Consider the following 14,717-nt stretch of genomic DNA (forward strand, 5'->3'; position numbering starts at 1 on the left):
AGATGAAGACTAAGCTAGAAGAAGTTGCTAAAGTAGCCAAGAATAAACAAAAAGAAGGTGAGAGTAGTGATAGAGGGAAATAAAATATTGTTCAAGAAAAAGTCGTACCTGAACCAAACCCTACATTGAATTAGGAACCATACTTGAAGACCGTCAAGGCACTAGGCGGAAAATCCCAAGAAGGAATTTCATTGTTTAGTTGAAAGATTGACACTAATATAGTGAAGGAATGGATAATCAATTTGAGTGGGAAGGTATCACAGAGGTACAAATGATAAAGGTTACAAAATCAAGACTTAAAGGTTCAACATTGACATGGTGGAAATACATGTAGGATGAAAGGATCAATATGGGAAAAAATCCTATAGCTAATATGAATGCCATGGTAACTACAATCAAAGAGAATTATCTACTTGAAGAGTATAAGGTATAATTACATAGAAAGAGGAAAGATATGAAGAAAAAAGACTTGGATGTGGCCTCTTACATAGAGGAGTTTCAAAAATTATGCCTAAGGTCAAAGATTTAAGAGGAGGAACCTATTAAAGTAGCAAGATAGGCTAAAATGGAACATTGAAGAAGAGCAAAGCCTATGGACCCCTACCATTGTTTAGAAGTTTCATCAATTGGCTATTAAGGTGGGAGAGAATAATAGGAAGAAGGGAGACTCAAACTTCAAAGGTAGAGCAGAATGGAGAGACCAAAGAGGGCATATAGGTGGATACCAATGCAGAAGTAATGATCAAAGAAACCAAGGTGAGTCTAAACTTGTTGAGTAGGGTAGTGAAACTACTTCAAGAGGATATTATTCAAGAGGAAGAGGTATTCAAGGAAGCTCCAATATAGAGGAGAGGTGTAGGTAAGAGTAATTCATACTTTGCAAGTTTGAAATGTTACACTTGGGGTTAGTTGGGTTACCCTACTTGTAGATGTCTTGACAAGCCTATTTGTTCAAACATTAATAAGAGAGTTGCATATACTCATGAGGACACCATGAGTTCCAAGGAATCTAAGGTAGATCATATTGAGTATGAGAGAGGAGATAACTTAATGTTCAAGAGAGTGTTGATTAGAAAACTAGCCAAGGATGAATCCAAGCATAGAAGGGCCTTGTTCATAATCAAGTGGAAGATTTCAGGCAAGGTGTGCAGAGTTATTATGCATTCATGACCCATAGATAAAATAATATCAAAGGAAGTAGTGGATAAAATCAAGTTGGTAAAGGTACCTCATGTTAACAAGTACAAGGTGACATGGTTGAGTAAGGGGTAGTGTGTGTTGGTGAATGAGAAAACTTAGGTTGATTTTTCAATCACAAGCTATAAAGAAAAATTAATTTGTGATATATTACCGCTAGATGCATGTCATCTTCTAAATTGGGAAGACTTTCACAATATGATAGAGGTGTTATCTATGATGGGAAGGAAAATTCTATTTCTTTCAAGAAAGATGGGAGAACTTTCAAAATTTAATCCTTGTTGGAGAAAGATGAATCAGAGTCCAAGATTCCTAGTGTATTGTTGAGTAGTGGGAAGGATATCATCAATGCCCTTAAGCATGAAGATAATGAAGGGTATGTTGTTATTCTTAATCCTAAGGAAGAAGATAAATCTAATCAAGAGCCCTTACCGACTAAAATCCAACAAATGCTTGTGAAGTATAAGGACATTATCAGTGATGGGACACCTACAACTTTACCCTCTTGGAGATTGATAAGTCATCATATTGAAATTGTACCCAGTACTTCATTTCCAAATAAATAATCCTATAAGCCTACTCCAGAGTAGAATAGAGAGGTAGCTAGGATATTACAAGAGCTTCTAGACTAGGGTATGATAAAGAAGAGCATTAGTCCCTGTGCAGTACTAGTAATTTTGTTATCTAGGAAAGGAGAAAAATGGAGGATTTGTACAAATATAAGAACCATAAACATGATCACTATAAGGTATAGGTTTCCCATACCTAGAATTAAAGACTAGATGGATTGTCTTGGAGGATCTCAATATTTCACAAAGTTGGACCTCAAAAGTGGTTACCATTAGATAAGGAAAAAGGAAGGTGATGAGTGGAAGAAATTTTTTAAGAGCATAGATGGATTTTATGAGTGGCTTGTGATGCCATTTGGGCTCTCAAATTCTCCTAGCACATTCATGAGACTCATGAATGAAGTGTTGAAAGATTATAAAGGAAGGTTTTTATTGGCATATCTTGATGATATACTCATCTTTAGTAAGACATGAGAAGACCACCTTGAACATGTGGAGATGGTACTAAGGAAGTTGCATGAAGAGAAGTTGGCAATCAATTTGGAGAAATGTGAATACATGTAGAAAGAGCTTGTATACCTCAGATTTTTAGTATCCAAGGGGTATTTGAAGATGGACCAGGACAAAGTTACAACATTATAAGATGAACATCACCTACCATAGCAACAGAGGTAAGGAGCTTCTATGGGTTATCTCAATTTTATAGAAAATTTGTTAGGAACTTTAGTGGTATTTGTGCACCCTTACTAGACACCATTAAAGGTGGAGTGAAAACCAAGTTTAGGTGGACTTATGAAGTAGGAAATACATTTGAAAAATTGAAATAACAAGTAGCAACACAAACTATCCTTAAATTTCCTAGTTTTGACAATGTGTTTACCCTAGAGTGTGACACAAGTGGTATGGCAATAGGGGGTGTGTTTAGACAAGAAGGTAGGCTAGTAGCATTCTTTACTAAGAAACTAAATGAGGCCAAGAAGAAATACTCTTCTTATGACTTGGTATTGTATTATTTACTGAAATATCTTAGGAAGTGGAGGAATTACCTTCTACCTAAGGAGTTTTTAGTATTTACTAACAACCAAACCCTTAGCCCTTAGCTACATCAATACCCAAGACAAGTTGAGCAATAAGCTTATTAAGTGGATATAATATCTTCAAGAATTCACATTCACCATCAAGCACAAGAAGGGGCAGCTAAATAAGGTTGCAAATGCACTAAGTAGGAGGCTATTGACCATTCAAGAAGTTAAATTGCATAGCACTAGCATAGAGAGTTTTAAGGACCTCTACAAGGATGATGAAGACTTTGTTGAAGCTTATAAGGTATGTTCTGAATTTTAGAATTATTTTCATAGTTCTATTGTTGATTGTACCTTGCAAAGTGGACTATTGTTCAAAGGAAACTAGTTATGTCTTCCTAAGGGTTTTGGAAATACAAATGGGAAATATATACTTCTTTGGGGGGGGGGGGGGGGGGGGGTGGTGAATCAAAAGTACTAGTCTTTAACCAATAAAACTTTTAACTTTAAAAAAAGGCATTCATTAACATATTGAAATAACATGTAAAGTAAATTCATCCACATAAACACTTGACACCAAATATGATTACCTAGAAACCCTCCAATGAGGAGGTAAAACTGGAGTGGGGATGACACACACAATTCTTCACTACTGTAGCAATAAAGTGTCACCTATTAAGGTTACATAGTTTGACCATTTTCATGATTTGCCCTCTGAAAGGCCTGCCTTGTTAAAATCTTACAAAGGATTGTTAGATCCTACCATGTTAGAAGTGTGTCTGGCTAAAGAACATTAAAACACTCACTTGGAATGTCACCTTGTTAAAGGATTTTACGGTGACTATTAAATCAGCCTTAGTCCAAAGGATTTCACCCTGCTGATACAGTTGTTAGAAAGTAATAGTAGAATGATTGATCTGATAACTTACAACTTTTCCTTGCAGATTTTAAATCATAATTCTATCCATCTTGATCCTTGTGATCTATTATATCAATTTTGTATAGCTTCTCCTCTATTCTATAAACTGATTCTGCAATTCTTTCACACTTCTAAGTCACCTTGATTGTTAATTGATCAATTCACTCCTTTCACTTCCTTCAATTCTTTGCTAAGATCACTTCTTTGCATACACATTTACTTTGAATTATGGGGCTTTGTCTCCCTTTAAAAATAATTTGGTGGCTTAGGGTTAGGTATGAATCTAGGACTGAGATTCATTCATTTTCTTGCTTAATTCCTTGCATTTTTCTAATTGGTTGCATGTTGATCAAATAGGGAATACAAATGGATTTGATCTTATCTTCAAAGCTTTGAGATCTATCCATAAGTCATCACAAAAATGGTTTACATATTTTTATGTGCCATCACAAACAATTAAGTCTATTCTGTGTTACTCAAAACTTGATAATACTGATGCTCAACACTTACTATAATTCTACCTTTCTTGACACTTGAACTTGCTCGTCATCAACTATTCAATTAACACTTATATTTCTTCGCACATGAGTGACTCAACACTCATTGCAACTCAATATCTATACATATTATACTTAGTATGTGTTACTATCTTGGCATGAACTTAGTAAATATCTTAAGTGTTTTGACACACAATTGTCAAAACCATACTGAGATCAACAATCTCCCCCTTTGACATGAGTGTCTAAAACACTTAACTGTACATAAAAAGTCTAATTTCCTTGAGTATAATATACATACATTTGGGCATATGTATACAAGACTTCAAAATTTTCAAAACTCTGTAATAGACTCATATACCTAAAAAAAAATTTCAAAATTTGTGTAACTCCCCCTGAGTTAATGTCCCCATTTTGTATCCAAAATTTCTTCTTTTCTTTGAGTAGATTTTCTTCATGTTGATTCTCTTGGTCTTCAAAAGTATTGACACTCTATTTCTATTTGATATACTTTTTTTTTGCTAGTTGCTCCCCATTTTCTTGCTCTCCTCCTTTATTCTTTATTATCTCCCCTTTCATATTTGTCTCTCCCATTAATAATATTTCTCCTCCTTCTTGACACTGATGTCAAAGGGTCTATACATTGATTGTGTATTTATTCGAAAAGTTCTTGTAGACTTGAATTATAATCTTTAAAGTAGCATCCCAGTTGTCTAATACAACCTTTAAGGACTTGATTTGGATGGTTGTCTCGGCTACAAGATGAACTAGTCTATCCAATGTTGAATGATTAGGATCTTTCTTTAATACTATTTCTACATATGCTACTTCCTTTTGGAGTATTTTCATATGAGGGGTAAGGGAGGGTTGTATATTAATCAACTTGGCTCTTATGCTAGCCTCTTTTGCTATTAACATAGCTAGTTGATTTTGTGTACGAAGCACTGAATTAAAGTGCTTCTCAAATTGAGTTAGATTTTGGGGTAGTTGGATACCTAAGACCTTCAAGTTCCATTCTAAACTCAAAATTCTATGGCTTGTTTCTTATGTGGAGAGTGTGGGATCACACAATTTTGTGTACAATGAGAATATGTTCTAAAGTACTTTCTTCACTTTCTCAATTTTGTTAGCCAACTCAACTTGTGATAGTGTTATTCCACCAAATATCTTCTCATTAACTTTCTGTTGGAATTTCTTTTCAGACCATTCCATAAGTTTAACATTAGTATCCAAGTCTTCATTTGTCACCTGATCAATAATTTTTGATAATTGTTCTAATATAGGTTTAGATTCATTAGGTGTTTGCAAGCTAGAATCTCTCTTCTTACTCATCCTCTAGCTCTCTTTTGTCCTAATGATGGATCATATAATGTGATTTGAAACGTTGACAAAAAAAAATCTAAGACAATCTTTTCTAGAAATTGCTACTATATAAGCTAAAAGCATCTAAAATGATGTCTTTGATCTCCTAAATTGCTTGCTTTTTTTATACTCTTTTCTGAGTATTTCTTGATTCTTCTTTCTCTCCAATGCTTCTTGCATTATATTTATTTGTTCTAAGGTCATTTTTGCATAATCATATTTGGGTATCACTATGTCTTCATCTAAAAGTGCATCAAAATAGTTAAATACCTTAACAACCTTTGTTGAGCTAGAGCCTGGTGTTGAAATCTGCAATGGTATTGCATCAGTGCTCGACCCATGAAGGACTTTAGTAAGAGTGCCAGATGTTGGAAAGTTTAACAACATTTGTATGGTCTCTTTCTCCTTCTCTTTGGGTATGTTTGTTTCTGCATTACATCTACCTTGATCAATTATGATAAATTGTGGTGCACCTTGTGTTTGTGCATTAGGTATAGAAACATCTATCTATCCTACTTGTTCTCTTGTAGGCTCCTTTGCTCTTGTAGTCTGAGCTTCATCAATTTTTGTAGTAGTGTCTACCTTTGGAGATTTATCCTCTATTTGTATTAATTGGTGAGCATTGGTAGCTATAGGGATTGTAGTAGGTGGTTCTTGTGTGTTCACCTTTTCCCTTGTTATGTCAGCTACTACTTTTTGAAGTTAATCCACACTGACCAATACATAATTTTCACATAACCTTGCTTGTAATGTGGATTGGTCAAGTATCTTTTTCAAATCCTCTGTAGTTAATGGATTAATGTTCTAAGGTGATTTTTAAGAAAAATCTTTCACTGTTATGGTCTTTGTAGTTCTGTTTGTGTCATGTGGAGGGCTCATAGCTAGCAATTGTGAGTCTTCAACAATCTATTTTGCCCGCTGCTCATCAACTACTGCAATCTCATTTTTATTTTATTTAGTCTCCTCCATAGTAGTGCCTTATTTCTCTTTTTCTATTTCTTCCTCCTTGTCCTCAAATTCTTCCTCATTATTTCTTCCCTCAAAGGGATCTTCTTCTCCTACTTTGACAGTTGTTAATCCATATATTAATCTCCACATTTGTGTGGATTTCTTCGCAACATCCTCAATTCTATTTTGTAAAATGTTGAATGCCCTATATTTTGGTGCAATTTTGCTAGCATACTTCTTATTAGCCTTAGTTATTTGTCCTTTTGACAACTTTGGTATTACTTGCGTTGATGTAGACTCTCTTATTTATTTTTCCATATTTAGGCAATAGTGCCACTTATTCTCAACAATTGTATACAAATATTTTGGTATTGTGTTATCAAATTCAAGAGGAGTGTTCTTGAATTTTTCCATCATGGCATATATAATGACTCTTCAGCTATGTTTTGGTCTTCTCTACCAAGTTTTCCAAATTTAATGTTATGATACTGCTATCAGGATTTAACTATGTGATTTTTTAGTCAAACTCATTGACCCATATTTTATGAGTAGTGATTCAACATGAATCCATATCTCATGAGAATAAATGGAACACTTAGTACTCATTGGATCTAGGTGATGCTCACAGCAGTGAAGCACCGGTACTTCTTGGGAGGTCACCGGTGCTTCACCCCTGTGAGCATCACCTAGATCCAATGAGTGCTAAGTGTTCCATTTATTCTCATGAGAGATGGATTCATTTTGAATCACTACTCATGAAATATGGGTCAATGAGTTTGACTCAAAAATCACACAGTTAAATCTTGATAGTAGTATCATAATTTGACTTGCTGTGGAAATGATCTCCTACTTATCAAATTCAATGTTTTTCAAACCAGTCAAATCTACATTATCCCTAATATTATCACTAATTTTTTCAAGATTAGATTTGGGAGCATGACTTACCATTCTGAATTGTCTTGTGTCCTCAAACTTTGTCTTCTCATCATCTATCTCTAGTTGCGCTACATAGTTTCTTCTTGGTTTCTTCTGCGCAGGACCAGTCTACTCATTTACCTTAGTTTTCTCTTTTGTTTTCTCCTTGGCCTTTTGAAGTAGTGGCTCTAGTTGTTGGAGCTATAAGCTTTTCTATACTAGGTTTTCCTATCTTCTTTCCCTTAGGTTGTGCAACAGGCTATGTCTTGGCTTTTCTCTTCTTTGGTTGTGGCTTAGTTGGTGCTTTCTCAGCATCTTCTCCCTTGGCATTTTCTTTTTCCTGATCTTCACCCATGCCTTGGGTCAAAGCAAGAGGTTATTGACCTTTTACCTCTTCTTCCTCTTCTTCTTCTTCTTCATCTTCTCCATCATTATCTCCTACACCTTCCACAAACTTAGCTTTTATTTTCTTCACTATTTTATCTTTCTTCTTCAAAGTTGAGGTTGTCTTTAATTCCATCTAAACTTTTGACTTTACAACATCATAATTACCAAAATAATTGGCAATTTTATCAACTTCTTTTGCAAGAAGTGTAGTAATAGCAGCTGAAGCTTCATCAATATTTATTTCATATCCTAGAGGCCTTAACCATCGAACTCTAGATACTACAGCCTGGATGAAAGTGTAGTCAATGTATACAAGAAAGAAAATATCATTGTAATATTTCTCTACTAGGGAAGCAGGAATTCTCAACCTTTGTTTCATGGACTTCATGAAGTCTTCAAAATAGCTAATCATTACTAACTCAAAATTCTCTTTCATTTGCTCAATATACTTATTGATTTTCACAGCAATTGACCTATTGGTCTTCAACCCTACTCAAACAAAAGATGGGAATTCATTTTGAACATAGAAAAATATACATATCAGTATTGAACCAAACTTACATTGAGCACTCTTTGACTTCCTTATTGCTGCTAAGTTCTCCATTGTCTGCTACAACTAGAGTTCTGCAAGATCATAGGTTTGATCTTTCTTGACTATTTTATAGCCTACATCAATTGCTATACAGGGAACACTATTTAGTCTGCTTGACTGGTAGAATTTATGTGATATGAATCTAATAGAAAAGTCAAGAAGTGGATCTTTGATAGTGTTAATAGTTATTCCATGCTTGTTCCACTTGGCTTCTTTGTTTTGCCCAATTACGTCTTTTGAATTGCTTCTCAATGTCTTGGGCCGATCTAAGGTTGGGTATCCAATAACCCTATCTACAATTCTCTTTTAAATTTTGATAGGTCCTCCTTCTAGCCATAGACATCCATCATGCATTCTTCTCAAAATAATTTTGATCCATTCAATTTTCAAAACTATTGGGAAATCTAGGGCATGGGTTAAGCATTTCCTCTCTACAATTTTAAATTCCTCCTTCAACTCCCCAATTTTGCATAATCAGTCATATGCTTTTCTAATTTCCATGTCTCCAACTCCTCCTACCTTGTAATTATAACACTTTCTCACATCTTGGATATTACAACCTTAGGTAGAATGATAGATAATGTGCTTACTGGGTCATTCTTATATGTAACTTCTGGTATGGCCTTGAAATCTAGTTGTTTGACCGCATTGCTAACTAATTTAACTTCAAATGGTTCCTTCTCCTTTACATTCTCTGAACTAGAGGCAATTATGCAAGCTAGGGTTTTAACAAATATGAAACTGTGTAGCTCAGTAGATGAAGAATACCTTTGAAATTGATGAATTGATTCTCGATCTTCACTATAATTCATGCAAATGCTTCGTTCTTTCTTGTAAATCACCTCTTCACTCTACTCACTCTTACTCTATGTTTGTAATGACAAAAAATATGTAAAATTTGATCTTATACCCTTTCAAAATATAGAATTTATTGCATGGTACATGTACAACTGTAAACTTGGCTCTAATGCAATTTCTATTTTACTCCACATTCATTGGTTTTACCATCACTTGGCAGCTACAAGAATTACCCTTACTCAATACTTATAGAAATTTCCTTCACTCTATAGCTACTACTAACTCGACTTCAACTGAATTTGGTTGATAGGTCAACACATACTAGTACTTTACTCAATAATTGAAGAGGATTTTTCACACTTGGCAGTAATGTGAAAACATAAAGATTTAACCATGGAATTTACTTATTATCTTGCATCTTCCTTCATGTTAATACATCTTTTTCAGTGCTAACTTCTTTTGGAACTAATGTGTGATAAAAAAATTTAAATATCAGTCCCACATACTTCTTTTTGCTTAATTTGAAGAGATGTGACCACTTGACCTATTAGGTAAAGTGATCCCTTCATTTCATGTTTTGTATCCATTCCTCCATGTTTTTTTCATCTCTCCTTTGATGTGTTCAACATCTACCTTGCCTTTTCCTTTGTTGAACTTTGAGTTAGGTTCCTTTGTCCTTGTTGGATAGTGCTTTCTAATATGACCAATCTTCAAACAACTAAACCATGTAGTTTGACTCAACCATGTGTTGTAGCTACCATCAAAGTGTGTTCTTATGCAATTCTCAAGGATGTGTCCATACTCTTGACAATAATGAAAGATATGTCTTGTATTGTAATCCCAAATATAGGGGTTTCCATAGCTTCTTTCCTTTGTTGGTTTGTTTGATGATCATGTGGACTTGGATCTACATTAAAAAGCTATGTGTCCAAGCTTCTAACGATTGTAGTAGTGTCCTTCAAATTTTGGTGCATTCATGGTTCTGGTTCTACATTCATGTGCCTAATGACCTTGTTTGTTGCACTTGTGACAATGATCATGTTCTTTGGCTTAGCATTCTTGTTCCTACAAACATTGGTTGTGTGTCTTTTCTTACCACAATGATGACAAGTAGGTTTAGAATTCTTGCCTTTGTTGTTTCTTTCCTTAGTAGATTTGGATGATTCTCCTTCTTCGGTGCTTATGTAGCTCAGTCATAATGTGTCTTTACTAGATTTAGGAGATTCCAGTAGTCGGTCAAAGTATTTGATGGCTTCATTTTGCTTGTTGAAACTTTCAGCAAACTCCTTTTCTCTTTTCAGGTCATTCTACAAGTGCTCATTATGCAACTTCAATGTAGTTATTTTAATGTCCTTGACATTCAACTTATGATGAGCATTCATCATTTTGCTTAGGGTGTCCAATTGCATGTTTGAGATCCTGGGTAGCTCTGTTGACTTTTCTTCCAATCTATTTGCTAGAACTCTTTTTTCTTCTTCAATCATGGCCGTGTCTTCTATAACTTTTTTATTTTGTTCAGTCACCTCACATAGTAGTATAGCTTGTGATTCTTGTTCCAACTTAAGATTTATGATTTCTTCATCTTGTACTTTATTCTTGTCCATGAGATCCATAATTGCTACATTGAATTCACTAGAGCTACCATCTACAAATAACTTTGTGATGTCAATCTCTTTGTATTGTGTGTCATTTTCTGCCATAGCAATCTCTTTCCTTCTCTTCAGTGAAATTCTCAAAGCATCTCTGGCATCATTTAGTTGTTGTAGTATGAGATGTATCTCAATCTCCAAATTTTCAGTGGTCTTTCCCAACTTGCAAACTTCCATTTCAAGATGTTTTCTTCAATCTATAAGGCTTCTCCTAATGACAACTTAGCTATTATACAAATTGTTGGAATACAAATGGGATATATATACTTCTGAGATTGGGGGGGGGGGGGGTGAATCAAAAGTACTAGTCTTTAACCAATAAAACTTTTAATTTAAAAACAATGCATGCATTAACATATTAAAATAACATGTAAAGTAAATGCATCCACATAAACACTTGACACTAGATATGATTACCTAGAAACCCTCAAATGAGAAGGTAAAACTAAGGTGGGGATGACACCCACAATTCTTCACTACTGCAGCAATAAAGTGTCACCTATTAAGGTCACATAGTTTGACCATTTTCATGATCTGCCATCTAAAAGGTTTGCCCTGTTAAAGGTTTACAAAGGATTGCTAGATCCTACCCTGTTAAAGGATTTCAACACCCTTATTAGAAGTGTGCCTAGCTAAAGTAATTTAAAACACTCACTTGGAATGTCACCCCATTAAAGGATTTTACAATGACTATTAAATCAACTATAGTCCAGAGGATTTCACCCTACTGATACAGTTGTTAGAAAGTAATAGTAGAATGTTTGATCTGGTAACTTAGAACTTTTCCTTGTTGATTTCAGATTGCAATTCTATCCATCTTGATCCTCTTGATCTATTATATGAATGTTGTATAGCTTCTCCTCTTAACTATAATTCTTTCACACTTCTAAGTCACCTTGAATGTTTACTAATCAATTCACCCCTTTCACTTCCTTCAATTCTTCACATGCAACACTTCTTTGCATACACATTCACTTTGAATTATGGGGCTTCATCTCCCTTTAAAAATACTTTGGTGGGTTAGGGTTAGGTATGAATCTACAACTAAGATTCGTTCATTTTATCACTTAATTCCTTCCATTTTTTTGATTGGTTGCATGTTGATCACATAGGGTATCCAAATAGATTTGATCTTATCCTCAAAGCTTCATGATTTATCCATAAGTTAGCTCAAAAATGGTTTACATAGTTTCTTGTGCCATCACAAACAACTAGGTCCATTTTGTGTTACTTGACACTTGATAATACTAATTCTTGGCACTTGCTATAATTTTGTCTTGCTTGGCATCAACTATTCACTTAGTACTTAAATTGTTTGGCACATGAGTGACTTAGCACTCATTGCAACTCAGTATCTATACATATTATACTTCGTATGTGTTATAACTCATCATGAACTTAGTAAATATCTTAAGTGTGTTGACACTCAATTGTTAAAACCAAAATGAGATCAACAAAGGGTTCCATGAGATAGAACTTTATTCAAGAAAAAACATAATGGAAGCTTAAGTGGTCATTTTGGCATCAAAAGACCCTAAAGTTTGCTCAAAGGTTATACTATTTGCCAAAGTTGTCAAGAGATGTGACAAGATATGTTGAACAATGTGTAGAGTGCATAAAGGAAAAATGAGGAGCTAGCAAAGCAGGTTTGTACCAACCTTTTCCAGTCCCTAATGGGCCATCGAAGTGTGTTAGCATGGACTTCATTGTAGGGTTATCTGAAAAAATAGGGATGTGATAGCATCTATGTTGTAGTGGATAGATTTAGCAAAATGGGTCATTTTATACCTTGCAAAACTACCCATGATGCTAGCCATATTGCACTTCTATTCTTTAAATATATTGTGAGAATCCATCAACTACCCTTAATTATTGTGTCAGATAGGAATGTCAAGTTTATGAACCATTTTCGGAAAACCTTCTGGAGTAGGTTGGGAATTAACTTGTCTTTTAGATCAACTTACCACATTCAGACTGATGGCCAAAATAAGGTTGTTAATAGGGTTTTGGGTAACTTATTAAGGTTCCAAACTAAACAATATGGTTAGACATGGGATGTGATTATTCCTCAAGAAGAGTAATTATATAATGATAGTGTGAACAAAAAAAAAGGTAGAACTCAGTTTGAGATTGTTTATGGGATGCATCTAAGGGGAGTGTTTTAACTTAGAGACTTTTGAGCTATGGAGTATAGGAGTGGTTAGGAAGAATAATTTACTCATACGATGAAGGAGATTCAATAATAGGTGAAGAAGACTATACAAGAGACTACACAATGATTGAAGGCTAAAGTGGATTCGAAAAGGAGGGATGTTCAATTTGTAGTAGGTGACTATGTCATGGTAGACTTGAATAAATCAAGGTTGTAGAAAGGAGTACCAACAAAACTATAGATGAATAAAGTGGTACCCTGTATATCATAGATAAATATGAAGCTAATGTATATAAGGTGGATCTTCCAAGTCATTTGAACATCTCACCTGCCTTCAATGTGGCAAACCTAACCAAATTCAAGGGACCTCTAATAGAAGTAGATATATAAAAATAGGAGGTTGGTGAGGATGTAACACCTAACATCTTACCTCCCAAGTTGGAACTGGAGGCAGAGAATGTACTGAATTCAAGGGTCAAGATGACTACTAGACATAAGGTGTACAAGGAACACCTCATCAAATGGAAAGCTAACCCAAAGTCAGAGGCAACATATGTTCTAGATACAAACTTCAAGAATTTGGGAATTGTTGATGACATCTTGTCTACAAAAGTGACATGATTTACTTTAGTGGGAGCATGGTGCAAGAGCACATGGGTAAGGCTACTTGGTAACCTAGGGTTCCTAGTTTAGTTTTGGCTTGTAGTACCCTTAGCAAAGCCACTAGTGTAATAAAGTAGCTAATGAGTCCTCGAGTGTGACATAGCCATTAGGAAATCTAATTAGGTCCTCAATGCCACTTGTTTGTCTAAGGTTTCTAGGGTATGTGCAACTGATGTCATCATTTTTAAGGGTCCAATTATGCATTTACAAGGCCAAATTGGAAAAAGAAAGGGTAGAATGGTAGTTTCATGTCCTAAGTGACATAATCAAGCATTTAGTAGAGTTTCAAAAGGCTTTGACCAAGCTTGGTCTCATTAGGAAAAAAAATTTCAAGCAACATGACAAGTAGTTGGACCTATATAAGGCCTCTCTCAACTTGTAACAAGGGTCGGATGACACTTTGATGAAATTTTTCTTAATGAACAAGCATTTATACTAAGTTGTTTTACCACAGTCAGAGTCTTCTGCTTCATTAGGATAGTTAAATGGATTGAACTCCATACTTTAAATTATTTTCTAAGTTGATAGATGTAAGTACTTAATTTTGTGTGTGATTAGATAGGTTGTTGTTTCAATTTCTTTGCATTTTTGTTAATATTTATTTTTTGAATTATCACTAGTTTGAACTAGGTAGTTTTGGAAGATGGGGTCATAACTCACCTTTCCACCATGGCATTTGTATGGTCTCTTGGAATGTGTGAGATGACTCCTTGTATTATAGGTGTGAAACTATGTGGGCCTTGGAATGCAAATTTGGCCTTTTTACACTGATGTCCTCAAAAAGCCAAGGGAACATGGCTAGGGATCATGATGTTTGAAACAACATTTGATGGGATTAAGTGCACTGGTTGCTTCAATCCAAGTAGATGGAGAGTAGGATATGAGAGTGGAGAAGTCCTATGCCCAAGTTGAAGCCCCAGTGACATGTTTTATTAGGTATTTGAACAAACCCTTGTAATGTTTGTCAACATATTGGGTAATCCTTAATTTTAGGCTTAAAAATAGCAACCCACTATATGGATAGGTTGGGGAAGTTAGACCAGGTGA

The sequence above is a fragment of the Cupressus sempervirens genome, chromosome 3 (genome assembly GCF_028749045.1).
Source record: "Cupressus sempervirens isolate cs-2001-9-10 chromosome 3, ASM2874904v1, whole genome shotgun sequence".
Lineage (NCBI taxonomy): Eukaryota > Viridiplantae > Streptophyta > Pinopsida > Cupressales > Cupressaceae > Cupressus > Cupressus sempervirens.